We start from the raw sequence: 17771 nt of genomic DNA, 5'->3' as shown, positions 1-17771 counted from the left end.
ACTGCAATTTTTCTTTACTGTTCTTTGCAAACAACCATCATCATCCACACTATACATCTAATCATTTGTTTACAGCAAGCCGGTGAGATTGACAACCTCGTTGTTACGTTGGGGCAAAGTTCTGTGATTGTGTTGTGCAGGTTCCACGTTGGCGCTGGAATTCCTGGTGTTGCGCCGCACTACACTCCGCCACCAACAACCTTCAATGTGCTTCTTGACTCCTACTGGTTCGATTAAACCTTGGTTTCTTACTGAGGGAAACTTGCTACTGTGCGCATCACACCTTCCTCTTGGGGTTCCCAACGGACGTGTCAACTACACACATCAAGCAAATTTCTGGCGCCGTTGCCGGGGAGATCAAGACACGCTGCAAGGGGAGTCTTCACTTCCAATCTCTTTACTTTGTTTTTGTCTTGCTTTATTTTATTTTACTACTTTGTTTGCTGCACTAAAACAAAACACAAAAAAATTAGTTGCTAGTTTTACTTTATTTACTGTCTTGTTCTCTATATCAAAAACACAAAAAAATTAGTTACTTGCATTTACTTTATTTATTTTGCTTTATTTACTACTGCTTAAAATGAGTAATCCGGAAGTTGAAGTTCGTTCCTTTAAGAAACAAGGGGGAGAAAGTTTTAAAGATGCTTGGTATAGAATTAGCGATGCTCATCATAGGTGCATTAAGAAACACTCCACAATTATACTACTTAGGAACTTTTATGTTGGAATCTCTAGTTGGAATAGGTATGTTCTTGATACTCTTGCGGGAGGTAATTTCCTAGGCACTCCTGCTTTAGAAGCTAGTTGCATCATTGAGAGTCTAGTTGGAATACCACATGTTAATGAAGCTAAAATTGAAATCTCTCTTGAAGATGTCATGAAAAAGTTGGAAGCCATAGGAAAAGATCTTCCAAGTATTGAGACTAAATTGGGAATATTACTTAATAGCACTGATAAACTTGATAAATCTCTAGGTGGAATTAATGAGAGAATTGTTGTTTTAGAAACGTGTGCTACTCATGATAATCGAACCCATAGGATTGGTGAACTTGAAGAAGCTATGGGAACCTTGGGTTCAACTTTTTCTTCTCTTAAGTTTAAGGAGAAAGCTTATGTGGGTAAGGAGCAAAAGTTTATGTATGTCTCTAAAGTGCCTAAGCCAAAAAACTATTATAGGCCTAAAATTGACAAAGCCCTTAGCACCACTACGGATGGGGGAGCATCTAAGATACCTATTGATGTTGATGCTTCGTCTCTTGATAATACTTGATTCACACTTTACGCGCCTAGGCTGAAAGGCGTTAAAAAAGCGCTTATGGGAGACAACCATTATTTTACTTCGCACTTTGTTTTATATTTGAGTCTTGGAAGTTGTTTACTACTGTAGCAACCTCTCCTTATCTTTATTTTATTGCATTGTTGTGCCAAGTAAAGTCTTTGATAGTAAAGTCAATACTAGATTTGGATTACTGCGCAGAAACAGATTACTTACTGTCACGAATGTTGACCTGCCTCTATGTAGGTAGCTCAGAAAAATCTGCCAATTTACGTGCGTGATCCTCAGATATGTACGCAACTTTAATTCAATTTGGGCATTTTCATTTGAGCAAGTCTGGTGCCTCAATAAAATCCGTCTTTACGGACTGTTCTGTTTTGACAGATTCTGCCTTTTATTTCACATTGCCTATTTTTCTATGTTGGATGAATTTCTTTGTTCCATTAATGTTCAGTAGCTTTGTGCAATGTCCAGAAGTGTTAAGAATGATTATGTCACCTCTGAACATGTGAATTTTTGGTTATGCACTAACCCTCTAATGAGTTGTTTCGAGTTTGGTGTGGAGGAAGTTTTCAAGGGTCAAGAGAGGAGGATGATACAATATGATCAAGAAGAGTGAGAATGTAAAGCTTGGGGATGCCCCCGTGGTTCATCCCTGCATATTTTAATAAGACTCAAGCGTCTAAGCTTGGGGATGCCCAAGGCATCCCTTCTTCATTGACAACTTATCAGGTTCCTCTAGTGAAACTATATTTTTATTCCGTCACATCTTATGTGCTTTACTTGGAGCGTCTGTTTGCTTTTATTTTTGTTTTTGTTTTTGTTTGAATAAGATCGGATCCTAGCATTCTTTGTGTGGGAGAGAGACACGCTCCGCTGTTTCGTATGAACACATGTGTTCTTAGCTTCATCTTTAATGTTCATTGCGAAATTTGGACTATTTCATTCATTGTTATATGGTTGAAAACGGAAAGTGCCGCATGTGGTAAATGGTTTAATTTCTTGAATAATGTGATACTTGGCAATTGTTGTGCTCATATAGATCTTGTTTAAGCTCTTGCATCATGTACCTTGTACTCATTAATGAATAACTACATAGAGCTTGTTAAAATTTGGTTTGCATGATTGATCTCTAGAGTCTAGATATTTTCCGGTTGAGGTGTTTGAACAACAAGGAGACAATGTAAAGTCTTATAATAGTTACAATATGTTCATATGTGAGCTTTGCTGCACCTTTTATACTTGAGTTTGCTTCAAACAACCTTGCTAGCCTAGCCTTGTATTGAGAGGAATTCTTCTCATGCATGCATCCAAATCCTTGAGCCAACTACTATGCCATTTGTGTCCACCATACCTACCTACCACATGGTATTTCTCCGCCATTCCAAAGTACATTACTTGAGTGCTACCTTTAAAATTTCTATTCTTTACCTTTACAATATATAGCTCATGGGACAAAATAGCCTTAAAAACTACCGTGGTGAAGAATATGTACTTATGTGTCTTATTTCTTAGTAAGTTTCTTGTTGAGCGGTAACCATGTTTCTGGGGACGCCATCAACTTTTACCTTTGTTGAATATCATGTGAGTTGCTATGCATGTTCGTCTTGTATGAAGTAAGGGAGATTTTCATGATCAAATGGTTTGAGTATGCATACTGTTAGAGAAGAACATTGGGCCGCTAACTAAAGCCATGATTCATGGTGGAAGTTTCGAGTTTGGACAATCAATCCTCAATCTCTTATGAGAATATTAATCTGTTGTTGAATGCTTATGCATTAAAGAGGAGTCCATTATCCGTTGTCTATGTTGTCCCGGTATGGATGTCTAAGTTGAGAATAATCAAAAGCGAGAAATCCAATGCGAGCTTTCTCCTTAGACCTTTGTACAGGCAGCATAGAGGTACCCCTTTGTGACACTTGGTTGAAACATATGCTATGCAATGATAATCCGTGTTAATCCAAGCTAACTAGGACAAGGTGCGAGCACTATTAGTATACTATGCATGAGGCTTGCAACTTATAAGATGTCTTATACATAACACATATGCTTTATTACTACCGTTGACAAAATTGTTTCTTGTTTTCAAAATGAAAAGCTCTAGCACAAATATAGTAATCAATGCTTCCCTCTGCGAAGGGCCTATCTTCTACTTTATTGTTGAGTCAGTTTGCCTATTCTTTCTATCTTAGAAGCAAACACTTGTACCAACTGTGTGCATTGATTCTTACATGTTTACTTATTGCACTTGTTATATTGCTTTGTGTTGACAATTATCCATGAGATATACATGTTGAAGTTGAAAGCAACCGCTGAAACTTTATCTTCCTTTGTGTTGCTTCAATACTTCTACTTTGAATTTATTGCTTTATGAGTAACTCTTATGCAAGTCTTATTGATGCTTGTCTTGAAAGTATTATTCATGAAAAGTCTTTGCTATATGATTCATTAGTTTACTCATTATCTTCATCATTGCTTCGAATTGCTGCATTCATCTCATATGCTTTACAATAGTATGATCAAGATTATGATAGCATGTCACTTCGAAATTATCTTTGTTATCGTTTACCTACTCGAGGGCGAGTAGGAACTAAGCTTGGGGATGCTTGATACGTCCCAAACGTATCTATAATTTCTTATGTTCCATGCTACTTTTATGATGATACTCACATGTTTTATACACATTATATGTCATTATTATGCATTTTCCGGCACTAACCTATTGACGAGATGCCGAAGAGTCAGTTGTTGTTTTCTGCTGTTTTTGGTTTCAGAAATCCTAGTAAGGAAATATTCTCGGAATTGGACGAAATCAACGCCGAGGGGCCTATTTTTCCACGAAGCTTCCAGAAGACCGGAGGACTTACGAAGTGGGGCCACGGGGCGCCGCCACAGTAGGGCGGCGCGGCAAGCACAGGGCCCGCGCGGCCCTGTTGTGTGGGGCCCCCGTGGCGCCTCTCGACCTGCCCTTCCGCCTACTTAAAGCCTCCGTCGCGAAACCCCCGGTCACGGGAGCCACGATACGGAAAACCTTCCGGAGACGCCGCCGCCGCCAATCCCATCTCGGGGGATTCGGGAGATCGCCTCCGGCACCCTGCCGGAGAGGGGAATCATCTCCGGAGGTCTCTTCATCGCCATGATCGCCTCCGGATCGATGTGTGAGTAGTCCACCCCTGGACTATGGGTCCATAGCGAGTAGCTAGATGGTTGTCTTCTCCTCATTGTGCTATCATGTTAGATCTTGTGAGCTGCCTATCATGATCAAGATCATCTATTTGTAATCCTTCATGTTGTATTTGTTGGGATCCGATGAATATTGAATACTATGTCAAGTTGATTATCAATCTATCATATATGTTATTTATGTTCTTGCACGCTCTCCGTTGCTAGTAGAGGCTCTGGCCAAGTTGATACTCGTGACTCCAAGAGGGATAATTTATGCTCGATAGTGGGTTCATGCCTCCATTAAATCTGGGACGGTGATAGAAAGTTCTAAGGTTGTGGATGTGCTGTTGCTACTAGGGATAAAACATCGATGTTTTGTCTAAGGATATTTGTGTTGATTACATTACGCACCATACTTAATGCAATTGTCTGTTGTTTACAACTTAATACTGGAAGGGGTTCGGATGATAACCTCGAAGGTGGACTTTTTAGGCATAGATGCATGCTTGGATAGCGGTCTATGTACTTTGTCGTAATGCCCCGATTAAATCTCATAGTACTCATCATGATATATGTATGTGCATTGTTATGACTTCTTTATTTGTCAATTGCCCAACTGTAATTTGTTCACCCAACATCTGCTATCTTATGGGAGAGACACCACTAGTGATATGTGGACCCCGGTCCTATTCTTTACATCTGAAATACAATCTACTGCAATTGTTCATTACTGTTCTTTGCAAACAACCATCATCATCCACACTATACATCTAATCCTTTGTTTACAGCAGGCCGGTGAGATTGACAACCTCGCTGTTACGTTGGGGCAAAGTTATGTGATTGTGTTGTGCAGGTTCCATGTTGGCGCCGGAATCCCTGGTGTTGCGCCGCACTACACTCCGCCACCAACAACCTTCAACGTGCTTCTTGACTCCTACTGGTTCGATTAAACCTTGGTTTCTTACTGAGGGAAACTTGCTACTGTGCGCATCACACCTTCCTCTTGGGGTTCCCAACGGACGTGTCAACTACACGCATCATGCACCAGGCCTAGGCAGCAGTGCAAAACCTGGGAGACACGCGAGGGCCCCAGTGGAAAGCCACTGTGGTGGACCCTCCCCACAAAAAAATAAATTTAATATCATTGTGGACACATGGTCCACATATCAGATATTAAACTGATAAAAACAGATACTACACTTGATCTTAGCCAAAAGCCGAGAAAGGTATGAGTTGCGACGCGGCTCCTTAAATAGAGCTCCTCCCGGCCGCTATGCGGCGAGCGGTACTAGGACGGAGACGCGGGCGCTGCTGCCTTGGCTGAGCGCTCAAGCCCATCTGACTCTGTTCTTTTTCAAACATTTTTTAAGAAAGTTATTACAGCATTACCGTAGGAACTGCCTCCATACCTTACCTTAGACTAGTCACAATGGGAAATATCATACACTAATATCATGTACATGATACTAGTGTATGATACTACCTCCACAATGCATAGTATCATAATATGGTATCATACTTATGTCATATTTAATGTTTTGTAGAATCTCAATGCAAATGTGTGTACATGTTGTATTTGTCATGAAGTTTCTAGGTTTATGTGTCATGATACGGTATCATATTAGAGCAAGTACAATTGTCGAGGGTGCTCCTCGGCAATGCCCTCCGATAGGGGCTTAGGGTTGATGGAATCCTGCAAGCTGACACGAGACATCAGTTCACAGACAAGCGGGGAGAGCGATTTACCCAGGTTCGGGGCCCTCGATGAGGTAAAAACCTTACGTCCTGCCTGTCTGTTCTTTGATTATGATGAAAACAGGTTACAATGGGGTGCCGAATAGTTCGGCTGTGATCTCGTCGAGATGCTAGTTGCTAGGGTAACCTAGTTCTAAGCTTCTGATGGCTATTGTAGCTAAGATTGATTGTGTCCCTCGGCAGCCCCTCTCCCGGCCTTTATATAGGAGGCCGGGTCTCAAGGGTCCTAACCGAGGACGACTAGGTTTACGATAGTTTAGATCCAATCTTTCCTTGTTTGTCCGTTTCCCGATCTTGTCCGCCAAGGAATCTCCTCGACGCACCGGCCTAGTGGCCCATCTCGCCTTCCGGTAGCTTCATGGGCTTCCAACTTGTCAATATCAGATAGGACAATACTGGTTACCCGAAGGGTAATGCCCACGTCAGTAGCCCCCGAGTGTCTAGCCGAAAATAATTCGGGTAGAGACTGATGCATGTTTTCTCTTGATATTCTTCTCCTTCACTGTTCTTGCTCATCTTAATTGTGCTTCATCTTCTTCTTATCGGGTGCGCGTCAGCGCTCCCGATGGGAGTAGCCCCCGAGTCTAGGTACGGATGCTTGCAATCCGTGCGTAGACTCAAGTTGTACCACTCGAACACTTTCCTCTGCCGAGGTCTTCATAAATCATCTGATAAATTTTTTACGCAAAGGATAATGAGTAACATGCCCAACTGTTGTTTAGTTAAATGCCGATGGCAAAACACCGTTACCCTACACAGAATCAAGTCCCCGGGCATGATCTAATTTCTATCGGGTGTGCATCACGAACTCCCGATGGGAGTAACAGGCCCCGAGTATCTGGGTGCGAGCGTTTTGCAACCGAGTGCTGGCTCAAAACTTTATCCTTTGACTGCTCATTCTGTCGAGTCCTCATTTATCGGGTGCGCGTCAGCGCTCCCGATGGGAGTAGCCCCCGAGTCTAGGTACGAATGCTCGCAATCCGTGCTTAGACTTAAGTCCTTCATCCGATAACTTTTCATGTTTCCTTCGAATGCTTTCAAGTTTTTCTTTATGACGTCATTGTTGACGTGTGTCGTCTGTGACCTGATTGACAAGACTTGACCTGACGGGCCCATCCTAGTTCTGCGCAGGCAGTTTTTAGGGCTTGATCAATGCACGCGTGGCGATTGAGGGGCCTCCTCGATTTTCGCACGACGTGGGAATAATGGGCCGCCGGTTTTACTCCTTATTCAGGCGCCACGTGTACAGCCAGATCTGCCCCACTCCCCAGGACTCTTTGGCCACGATTGGGCACAAATTCTTACGGGATAAATAGGGAGTCTCTCCTCTTTTTTATCTTTTACCTCGCTTACTGCTCATCTTCTTCCTCAAGCCCCCTTGTTCCTCCGCCTCTTCAGCAGGAGCTCCGTTCACCATGGGCAAGAAGAAGAGTGGCAGCACCTCGGAGGCGGTCAAAGTCAGCCGTGATTGGAGCGCCTCCGCCATTTCCAGCCGCGACATCAACAAGCTTCGCGCCCTCGGCTTCATCTCCGCATCTGAGGAAGACATTCGTCTCCCAGGTCCAGTTACTCGCCCAAAACCTCCGAAGGGTTTCACCATTATGTTTGCTGCTTTCCTGTTTCGTGGTCTCTCTCTTCCGGCACACGAGTTTCTTCGCTCCCTCCTTTTCTTCTATGGGATTCAGCTCTGGCAGCTGACCCCAAATTCCATCCTTCATCTTTCCATATTTATTACCGTCTGCGAGGCTTTCCTCGGTATTGAGCCTCACTGGGGCCTTTGGAGGAATATCTTTTATGTAAAACGTCACAATGACAGCAATGGCCCCCTGTTGTTGGTGGCGTTGGTTTCGTCGTCAGGAAGGAGGTCGACTATTTCGACTACCCGATGAAGGAATCCGTCCAAGGCTGGCGCAACAAGTGGTTCTACCTGCGAGACCCCGCTGTTCCTGGGCGGCGGTCAAACCTCCCCCCTTTTGACGATGTCTTGGTGGCTCACAAGAAGAAATCTTGGAACAACGCCCTTTCTCCCGAAGAAAAGGCGACAGCCGACGAGCTTTTCAAGCAAATTATCATTTTGAAGAATTCAGGAGGCATGACGATGTGCGGTACTGAAGTAGTTTCAGTTTTCCTACAACGTCGAGTGCAGCCGCCGATGTCCCGCCCTCATCGGTTGTGGTTTTTACCGGTAAGAACGACAAGTCGAGAGTTAATTCTGCCGATCTGTCGGCAGAGGAGCTCCAGAACGAAGTTCGTCGGCTAACATGCCTCAGCACCAGGGACACCATTGTCTTGACATCGGCACGCCCTCCTTATGATTTGAAGCACCTTCCGTCCGAGGTAACCTTGTCATTCTTCGTTTACTGTCATTAATTCTTTTTTCTGCTTGCGCCTTATGTGTTTTTTTATCCTTTCGCAGGCTCTCGCTGTCGCCCGATGTTATCCTCCCTCACCCGAGAGCGGAGTGGTATTAGAAGATGATGATGACGACTCTGAGGGAACCGAGGATGCCCAACACGTCCTTGAGGACAGCGATGTTCAAGAGGAGGAAACTGCTGAAGATGATGCCTTCCTCAGGAGTAAGCGTCGCAAGCAAGTGCATGATGATCTTATTGCTTCGGCGGAATCAAGCTCTACAGGTGGAGATAATGATGCCGACGAAGCCGCTTCGCCTCCTCCTGTTAAGAAAGGTTCGACAAGTTTCTTCGTGGATGAAGATGATCTGGACCTGTGAGTATTTCTTCTCTTTGTTACTTTTATTTCTTGTTATTTTGTATGCTAACTGCTTGTCATGCCTGAACAGCTCTGCCGATGATGATGACGATGTTCCCCTCGCAAAGAGGGCTAAATTGGCCTCTGAGAGAGTAGCATCGGCTAAGGAACCGAACCCTTCTCCTGCCAAGTCGACTCCTCCATCCCGAACGGGTGTAGGGAAGGTTCCATTCTCGAGAGTCATTCCTTCTGATGATGCTCCCTCCCCGCCGGCCGGCCGTGATCACGTAAGCACTCAATTTGTTTGGTTTTGCCGATTCTTCATCACCTGATTCCTCTTGTTTTTCTTGGCTGCAGCCAATTTATGCTACAGTCGATGCTGTGGCGGATTTTGCTGAACAATTTACTCGCCTAGAGGCCGAAAACGCCCAACTTCGGAAGGCTATCAAGTCTTCGGCTGATCAGGCGATCGAGGCCAACAGGATTGCTGCCGATGCCAAGAGTGAGAACGCCTTGTTGAAGGAAGAGGTAACAAGGCTGAAGCGTCAAATGAAAGATGATCAAGATGCCAGGCGTGCGGCGGCCGCTGCAATTGATAGGAAGGAAGGTGTCCTCCGCGAATCCATCAAGGATTTACTAGGTAGAAAAATCCTTATGATATTCCGCTCCTTTCTTGATGTTTTCTCTTTTGATTACTGACGCATCTCCTTTTCGTGAGGCCACCAATTTAACTATCGATCGACGCCATCGGCTTCGGGAGGATTCCACTGCCGACGCTTTGTCGCTCGCTACCGAGTCGAATGTTCTGGTCCTCAAATTGCTACGTAAGTCCAAGGGAGCACCGTCGAAGTTATACTCGATGATCTTCCCTAAGGCGAAGCTGGACAAGACTCTTGACGAAATGGTCGAAGCCTTCCTCGTCGATCCTTCCGAACCTGTAGAGGTACTCGAAACGTCGCAGCCGCTTGATTGGTGCAGTTCTTACTTTCCAGTTGCTTATGGGCCACGGGATGGGGTCGGAATTGGAAGAGTTCTCTAAGGCATTGCCTGTTGATGATGAAAATCATCGATTCGACCTTGAGCCTTTCAAAAGATCGGCAATTACCTGCGCCAACCGGCTTCTGAAGTTGGTGGATGAAGCACGAGCCGAGCCTGCTGCTGAGTCAGCCCCTGGTTCAACGTCGGCTGATCCTTGAACTGTTATTTGATTTGTTGTACATAACAATTGTTTAAATTCGGCTATGTTGCCAAACATCCTTTTGCCTGTATGATGTGCACTTAATGCTCCCGATGGGAGTTTCTTTTGTATATGAATGCATTGGTCTGAAGTAAGGACGTGTTGCAGATTCCCTCGTCTTCTTCCCGTGCCGAGCTTTTTCCGAATCCTTCGGATAATGATGAATCAGGCCTTGTTCGTCAGTTACGCGACCAGGTGTCTAGTCTAAATAAAGACATTATTTCTCTTCGTGCGATGGCTGCCTTGGTGAAGAAGAAGGGAGAGATAGCGACTGCCATTGAACAATACGCTCTTGATGGTCTTCATGTTGCTACCAAAAGCTTGAACTGTGAGTGTTAGCCTGCCTCCTGATTCTAGGTATAGCTTTGAATGTTCTAACATTCGTTCCTTTTCCAGTCGTGGCTCCGGATGCAGCTGAGGAAAACAAAAAGATCCATGAAGAGGTTGAAGCCATGACTGACGTTGCGCATCCGAATCATGGTTTGTGGTTGCATCGTCCGAAGGCTTTCGTCATGGCGAAGTTTAAATATCGGGTGGGAAAGGCGCATTATTATTTTGATAAGTTCCATGCTCATCTTATGATGGTTTGGAACACCTTGTTTCCTCTAGACCAGGCACCCGAAAACTTATCTGCCTTGTTCACCCGATTCAAGTCTCCCGAAAGGATTCGACTGTTGGTACGGAAGGAACTCCTGGCTGGTGCAGAGCTTGCTTTTGCTTCAATACTGGCATGCCATCCATCTTTAGATTTGGGAGCCGTGGCGAATACTAAGAGGAGCTTAGGCCAGTATTATGATGCTTCTAGGGGTCCTGCTTTCACCATCGTTTCTCGGATGGAGTCATGCCTTGAGAAGGATCTGAAGTCACATTGGGAGCGGGGAGTTCGACCATGAATGTAATAGCCTTATTTCCTGCATGAAATGATTTTGTGTAAATTTATTGCATACGTTGTATGCTATATTAATTCGATTGATATTTTGTTTGTCGGGGGCGGCTGAGTGATCAGTTCAGCCTGCTCTCCTGACGACTTCGTTGGATTATGCAACGTTATTGCGAAGCCTTTGCGTAAGTTTTTGCAAGAGCGAGACCCATCGACTTAGTCGAGGGAATTAGACGCTTGGCATCGTCACGCGGTGCACCGGTTTGAGCCTTGTTTTATGATAATGTAACCATCGACTGCAGCACTCGTATATTTTCTCGAGGCTTGGATTGGTTGTTTTTTCTTTTTGTGTGCCACTAATCTTAGCTCTTGCTGAGAGTATTTAATTAATGACACTGCGTGTTTCTTGGGCCAACGCTCCCGATGGGAGTAAGAGCCGATGGTAGGGGCCTCAGTCGACCTGTTCGGGTGGTGGGGCCTGAATTTAAGAAAAGAGGCGGAAAACCTGATTAGAACTTTATTTATAAAGTAAAGCAACCTTAAGGGCTGTAAAAAACGAAAAACAATCGCGCCCTATGTATAAAATCGTCGCAGGTGCGCAACATTCCACGGATTGTCAACATCTTTTCCTGAAGTTGGATTTTTGAGCCTATATGCTCCTCCTGGTATCACTTCGGTGATGATGTAGGGTCCCTCCCATGGAGACTCGAGTTTCGAGGGTCTTTTTTGCTTTAGCCGAAGTACCATATCTCCAACGTTAAAGCATCGGTTGCGTATTCGTCGGCTGTGGTAATTCCTCAACGCCTGCTGGTATACCGTGGTTCGGGCTAAAGCAATGTCTCTGGCTTCATCCAGTAGGTCAACAATGTGGTGACCCTGCATACCACTGCATGTTGTAGTATGCCAGTCGTTGATATAACATTCGCGAAGTACCATTCCGCAAATATTACATCCCTCAGAGTAGTACAACAGAACATAGCAGGGTCCATAACTCATTCACATATTATTACAATCATCATACACAAGTCGTCTTGGAGCTCCTCTTGGGTCTTAAGAGGATAACTCTTGGGTTCGAGGTGAACCCAACTTAGCTTACAATACCATAGTCTCATTAAACTAAACATTTATTTAATCGAGCAGCTACATGGTAAGAGTTTGTGCCGCTCGGCTACTACTACTCCTCGGATATCTCTAGGCTTGTTCTCCTCCGAAGCCTCCCCGGATCCGTAGACGATGATGTAGTCTACGCCTTCAACACCTCCCCGAGAGGTCGGGTTCTTCATAGCCGATGATCTCGGCTCCTTCATTGTTGTCGCAGTCCTCCTCCGGACGATTCGGACAATCTAAGCATGGGGTTTAAGAGTGGTATGAGTACGAGCGTACTCAACAAGTTCATTATAGATAAGAGGTGTTTAATGCACTAGCTACGATATTAGACCGTAAAGTCTAATACCAATGCAAGTTTTGATAAACATTTCTTCAAGAGATTGCTTTTATTTCAAAGAGCTATGTCCGTCAGCCTTCACCGGTTTACTAGAACTTCATGGAGCTCCTTTCCGGCCGCGTTCGCAGCTCCTCAATCCCGGAACAGGAGTGACAGGTCACAGTTCTTACACTCTGCAGAGGTGTGTTGCTTTACCCATAAGAGATCTTATCCTTGGTGCCAACCGGGCAGCTTTCCCGTCCACACTTCCTTCGGTGTGAGGCCCGGTATAAGGTCTAGCCAATCATGTTCCTCCGCTACCTCGAACACCCACCCTTTTGTAAGATTGTCCTCCCCTATATCCATGATGAGACCGTTCCGGCATTCATATGCCTTCCCCTATCATCATGGATAGACCGTTCCGACACCTTACAATCCCTCATAGACCGCAATACCGTGGGGACTTAAGGCTTCCCCAGCCTACCGCTTGTTCTTCGAACGACAAGTGTCTACGGACCGTGCCGTGGGGACTTAAGGCTTCCCCAGCCTACCGCTTGCCGCCGACGTGAAACAAGTGTCTACGGTAAAGCGCATTCGTTGATGAACGAGAGGTGGAAACACTTTTGACTACTCCGTCCCACTCCGGATCTTATGGTTAACACGGATATTACGGCACAAGCCCATTTGTTGTTTAATCCTAGATGGATATAAACCCGTGCAATGGAACCTCCACCATATCAACACAATCCATGGTTCCATTGCCCACCACTTAGTCATATTCATAGTTATGAAAGTAGTGGTTTTGATTTTTGTGCAATAGTGATAACCATAATACTTTGCAAGTAATTTGATAGAAATACTCAAATGACATGAGCAAGTGATGAACTTGCCTCGAACACCGCAAAGCTCTGCAGCTTGGTAGGTATGGACTGACCCTTGTCCTCTTGTTCTGAAAAATAGCATCATTGTCCGATAAGGGCAATGGTTAAAGAAGCAATAATGCATGATTCCAGTTTTAGGGTTTGTTTCCCCCCCTTTCCGATGTCGTTGCTATTTTATGAGAGGTTAGATACTAAGAATGATTTGGGAATCCTTGATTTAGAGTAAATCCAACCTTGAAATGTTGTCAAGGTGTTTTGAAGTCCAAAGGTATTAATGGACTTATTTTTATTATTGAAAAATATATGTGTGATTTAAATGATTATTTAATTCCTCAAATTAAGACTCATCCTTAATTGTCTTCAAAAATTCTCTTTGATATTTTATTTGGGTAGAGAATTTTATGCTGATCTTTTTCCATATTTTTAATTATTTTTTTAGAGCTTTTATCACTTTTCTATTGAGCTTTCAAATTTCTGGTTTTTAATGGAATTTGGAAAAGACCATTTTGCCCCCGGGCCCACCCGTCGCTGGAGCCCAGTGGTTTGGCTAGACCAGCTCGGGTCCAACCGACCCGAGCGGTCGGTCGCTCACTCCTCACCTCGCGCTCGTGTCCGAACCCTAACCCTAGAGCTCGGCGACTCGCGCGTCGCCGCCCCTTCGCCGACCTCTCCGGCCAGCCCGGCCATCGCCGCCGACGAGATTGGTCGCAATCGAACGGCCGCACGACGGCGCACCGTTCGGTCCGCGCCGATCCGTGTTTCACCGCCGTCTCCGTTCGTCCCCAACGCCTCTGCGGCACGGCCGTGGTGATTGGTGGTGCTTCGACGCCTGCTGTCGATCCAGGCGCCGTGGCGGTGCTGGAGCGCCCTTGCTCGGCGACGCCAGGCCAGGCGCGGCTTGGCGCTGCCGTGGTGGCCTGTGCCGCCGTGCCGCCATGGCACGCCGGTGCTCTGCTCCAGGTACACGTCTCCTCAGATCTCCTCCTCTCTCTCATTCTTGCCTCGCTCTTCTTCTTCCTCCTCTCGGCTTTGGCCGCGGCGCTTCCTCCTACTCACGGAGATGCTGGCCGTGCCGGTGCTTTGCGGTGCGTAGCTTAGCTCGTGCCGATGCGTATGCCGTGTTGCTCATGCCGATGTGCCGCTTGTGCCGCTATGCAAAATTGCTAAGTTATGTCTCGTTAAAGCTTGCATTTCTTGCTAGAATTCTTCCTCGTGCCTCTGTTATTGTTCCTATGCCTGCCTGACACTCATGTGTATTCATATATGCTTCAATGGCTTAATTGCAGTATGCAATTCTTGCAACATTTGCAAGTGCCTGAGCTTCTGTGGCTAGTTTTGTGCTCAACTCATGAGCATGCTCATCCGAGCATTGCTCATTGGCTTAATGGTATGATTCAATAATGAGTACTAAGTGCTTTACTTGTGGTGGTTATCATGATCGCATAGGTTCATCAAGTCTTTGATGTGCTTCTGGATACAGATCATATGATTATTACTTCAATATCTATTTATTCGCTAAGGCTTGGGCATAATTGTTTAATTAGTTGGTCTCATACTTCGATGCTATGCTATGCCTATAGCCATGCTCGTAGCATGTGTTAGCCAACGCTTTGATGAGCATGTGATCATCGATTGACTTGTTGATATAATTGTTAATCTTGTGTCCGCGCCTCATTGCTGCTCATCCCGTGATGTCTGTGTGATATATACACTTGTGCTAGTGAGGTGTATTGCTTACTCAAGCCATCAACTCGTTGCTTGCAATGATCCATCTGGATCATGTGCAAGGTTCTCGATGCTATGATTTACTTGTATTAATATCAATTATCTGTATTGCTCGTATTGATTGAGATGAATAAGTGATGTGAACTCGTGATACGTGGTGATGATCAAATAAATTGTTGAAATGAAACTAGAGGGATGCCAACACTCGTTGGGTACCCTAGCTCTTCTTTTGAACCCATCTCGGGTAATGATAGATGTGTTGAGCTTAATTGGTTGGGTTATTGTGATGTGGTTTGAGGTAGACCCCGACAAGCAATTCATGCTGCCTTAGGGTAGCTCCCACCTATGTTGGCTTGTCTGTGAATTTGGATAGATGCTCACCGGCTAGTCATCTATGGTGAATTTCCAGTAGCCTTGATGTTGATAAACAAGATAGGCACAAGTTGCCTATTAATCCGATGGCTTAACTAGGCTAATAGTGTGCTTTGATGAATCTGGAATGGCTAGATAGGAGTAAATCCATGTTGGATTTCTCCGGTATGTGACACTGTGTTGTCACATACCAATGTTCCCCGGTTTGATTTCTCTGTCTAGCCTCTGGTTGTACTTGCGGCACCAATTGGCTTAATAACCAAATGATGATACATCCAGGTTTTCATACCCTTATTTGATTCTGTGATGCAATTGTATGCTTATTTATGAGCAAAACAGAGTTTTGCTCAGTGTTGATCTTGTTTATACCTCACTCCAGCCTCCTAGAAATGAGTTTGTTGGTGTAGAGGATTTGCTTCTATGTGGATTCTTGTGGTTGATTTACTTGCCCCGCTCCTCCCGGTGATCTTGTGAGGCTTGATTTGGTTCAGTGGTGATCTTTGGACAGTGCTGAACAGCCTCCGGTCGTTCTTCCCGTTCTTGGTGTTCTTACCCTTTGGAGATTCTCGCCGATGGATTGGCTAGGGTTCACCGTTGAAGGGGTTTATATATGGCTGTCCTCTAACCTCACCGGTCGACGCCTCCCGCTTGCCACCCTTGTGACTCACCGTGTGTGTGTGCAAGCATGCACAAGCAAGTGCTCGGTGTTGAGCATGCACACCCGATGTGTGTGCCGCTTGTGTGTCCGTGTGAACCAGATCCCGTGAACTTGGCTCGGGAGAGGATCAGCTCGGCTGATTGACCATATCCCCTACATTTCATTTTTCTCAGCACCCGCCAAGTGGCTTTGCCACTTGGCTTAATAATTTGCTTGTTGTGTATGTGTGCAGTATCAAGTGCCGATCGAGATGAACTCAAGATCATCAAGATCAAAGAATTCATGAAGATCACAATGTAGTTTAGGGCATTTAGAGATCTTGTAATTTGCCTTTTCCTTTTCCTATTTATTCAATTCTTGTAATATGTTGTAATTTCATATTTCAAATCTGAATATTGTAAAGACAATGTATTATGTGTGTGTTGATCAATAAAGCTCAAGGTTTCTCTAATGAGCTTTATTATTTATTAATTGTATTGTTTATTATTGATTATTTACCTAATGATTTTCCTTAATTGTATTATTTAGGATAATTATTTAATGTTTGAATTTGAAATTCAAATTCAACCTTGTTTTGAATTCAATCATGTCATAACATTTAGAATTCAATCATGTGAACTCTCCCCTCTCTTCTCGAAAACCCTAAACTAGTGAAGTGAGAAGCAAGTTTGTCGCACTCTCGAAACCCTAACCCCGTAAGGTGTCGAGAGAGAAACTTGTCCCCCTTCGATGCAGCTTTTGTTTAAAAGCGCGAAATTTCCCTGTAATTTACTATGCAATGCACATCCCTTTCTAAAATCTACCCCTTGATCGTCTCTAAACCTGGGACATTACAGCCTTTCCCCTTAAAGAAAACTTCGTCCCGAAGTTGTGGTTGTAATACCCGAACAGCTCGGGGTATGTTTTCCTCAGGTCCTCCTCTTTTTCCCGTGTGGCTTCCCTCTCGGGGTGATGCTTCCATTGTATCTTGCAATACTTGATCGCCTTATTTCTGAGTTGTTTCCAGCTTTCCTCGAGAATCTTAGCTGGCTTCTCGATGTATGTCAAGTCTGGTTGTAACTCGAGCTCCTCATGTGATATTGGTTCATCTGGGGTCTTCAAACATTTCCGAAGTTGTGACACATGGAATACATTATGAACTTGAGCTAACCTTCCCGGTAGATCCAACTCAAAGGCTAAACCTCGATTCTGACTCAGTATCTTGAAGGGTCCTATGTATCTAGGGCTCAACTTTCCTTTTACTCCGAATCTCTGAAGTCCTTTCATCGGGCTTACCTTAAGATATACCATGTCTCCAACTTGTGGCTCCCACGTCCTTCTCTTCTGATCGGCGTAACTCTTTTGCCGGCTCTTGGCTATCTTGAGCCTGTCTCTGATAATGTCAATGATTTGTTGTTTTTCCTTGACATAATCAGTGGTTGAACTCTTTGCTTGCTCCGGCTTCATACCAACATATGGGTGATCTACACTTCCTTCCATACAAAGCTTCAAATGGTGCCATCTTGATGCCGCTTTGATAACTATTGTTGTATGAAAACTCGCTAAAGGTAGATGCTCCTCCCATGATCCTCCGAAGTCTAGGGCACAAGCCCTAAGCATATCTTCTAAGATCTGATTGGTTCTCTCGGCTTGTCCGCCCGTTTGTGGGTGATAAGCGGTACTATAATCCAATTTGGATCCCAAAGCTTCG

At 44.7% G+C, this 17771-nt stretch overlaps 1 non-coding gene across 1 annotated transcript; it reads right to left on the bottom strand.

Annotated features, from left to right (window-relative positions):
• Nucleotides 1-5475: 5475 nt before the first annotated feature.
• On the bottom strand, nt 5476-5671 carry LOC124685608. The gene has a single exon (XR_006997585.1). It is a non-coding gene; the product is annotated as a U2 spliceosomal RNA (small nuclear RNA).
• Between the last annotated feature and the right edge of the window lie 12100 nt (nt 5672-17771).

This window comes from Lolium rigidum, chromosome 1 (assembly GCF_022539505.1).
Source record: "Lolium rigidum isolate FL_2022 chromosome 1, APGP_CSIRO_Lrig_0.1, whole genome shotgun sequence".
In the NCBI taxonomy this organism is placed as follows: domain Eukaryota; kingdom Viridiplantae; phylum Streptophyta; class Magnoliopsida; order Poales; family Poaceae; genus Lolium; species Lolium rigidum.
Note: the sequence above shows the minus strand (reverse complement) of the source record. Positions and strands in the feature narration are given on the sequence as shown.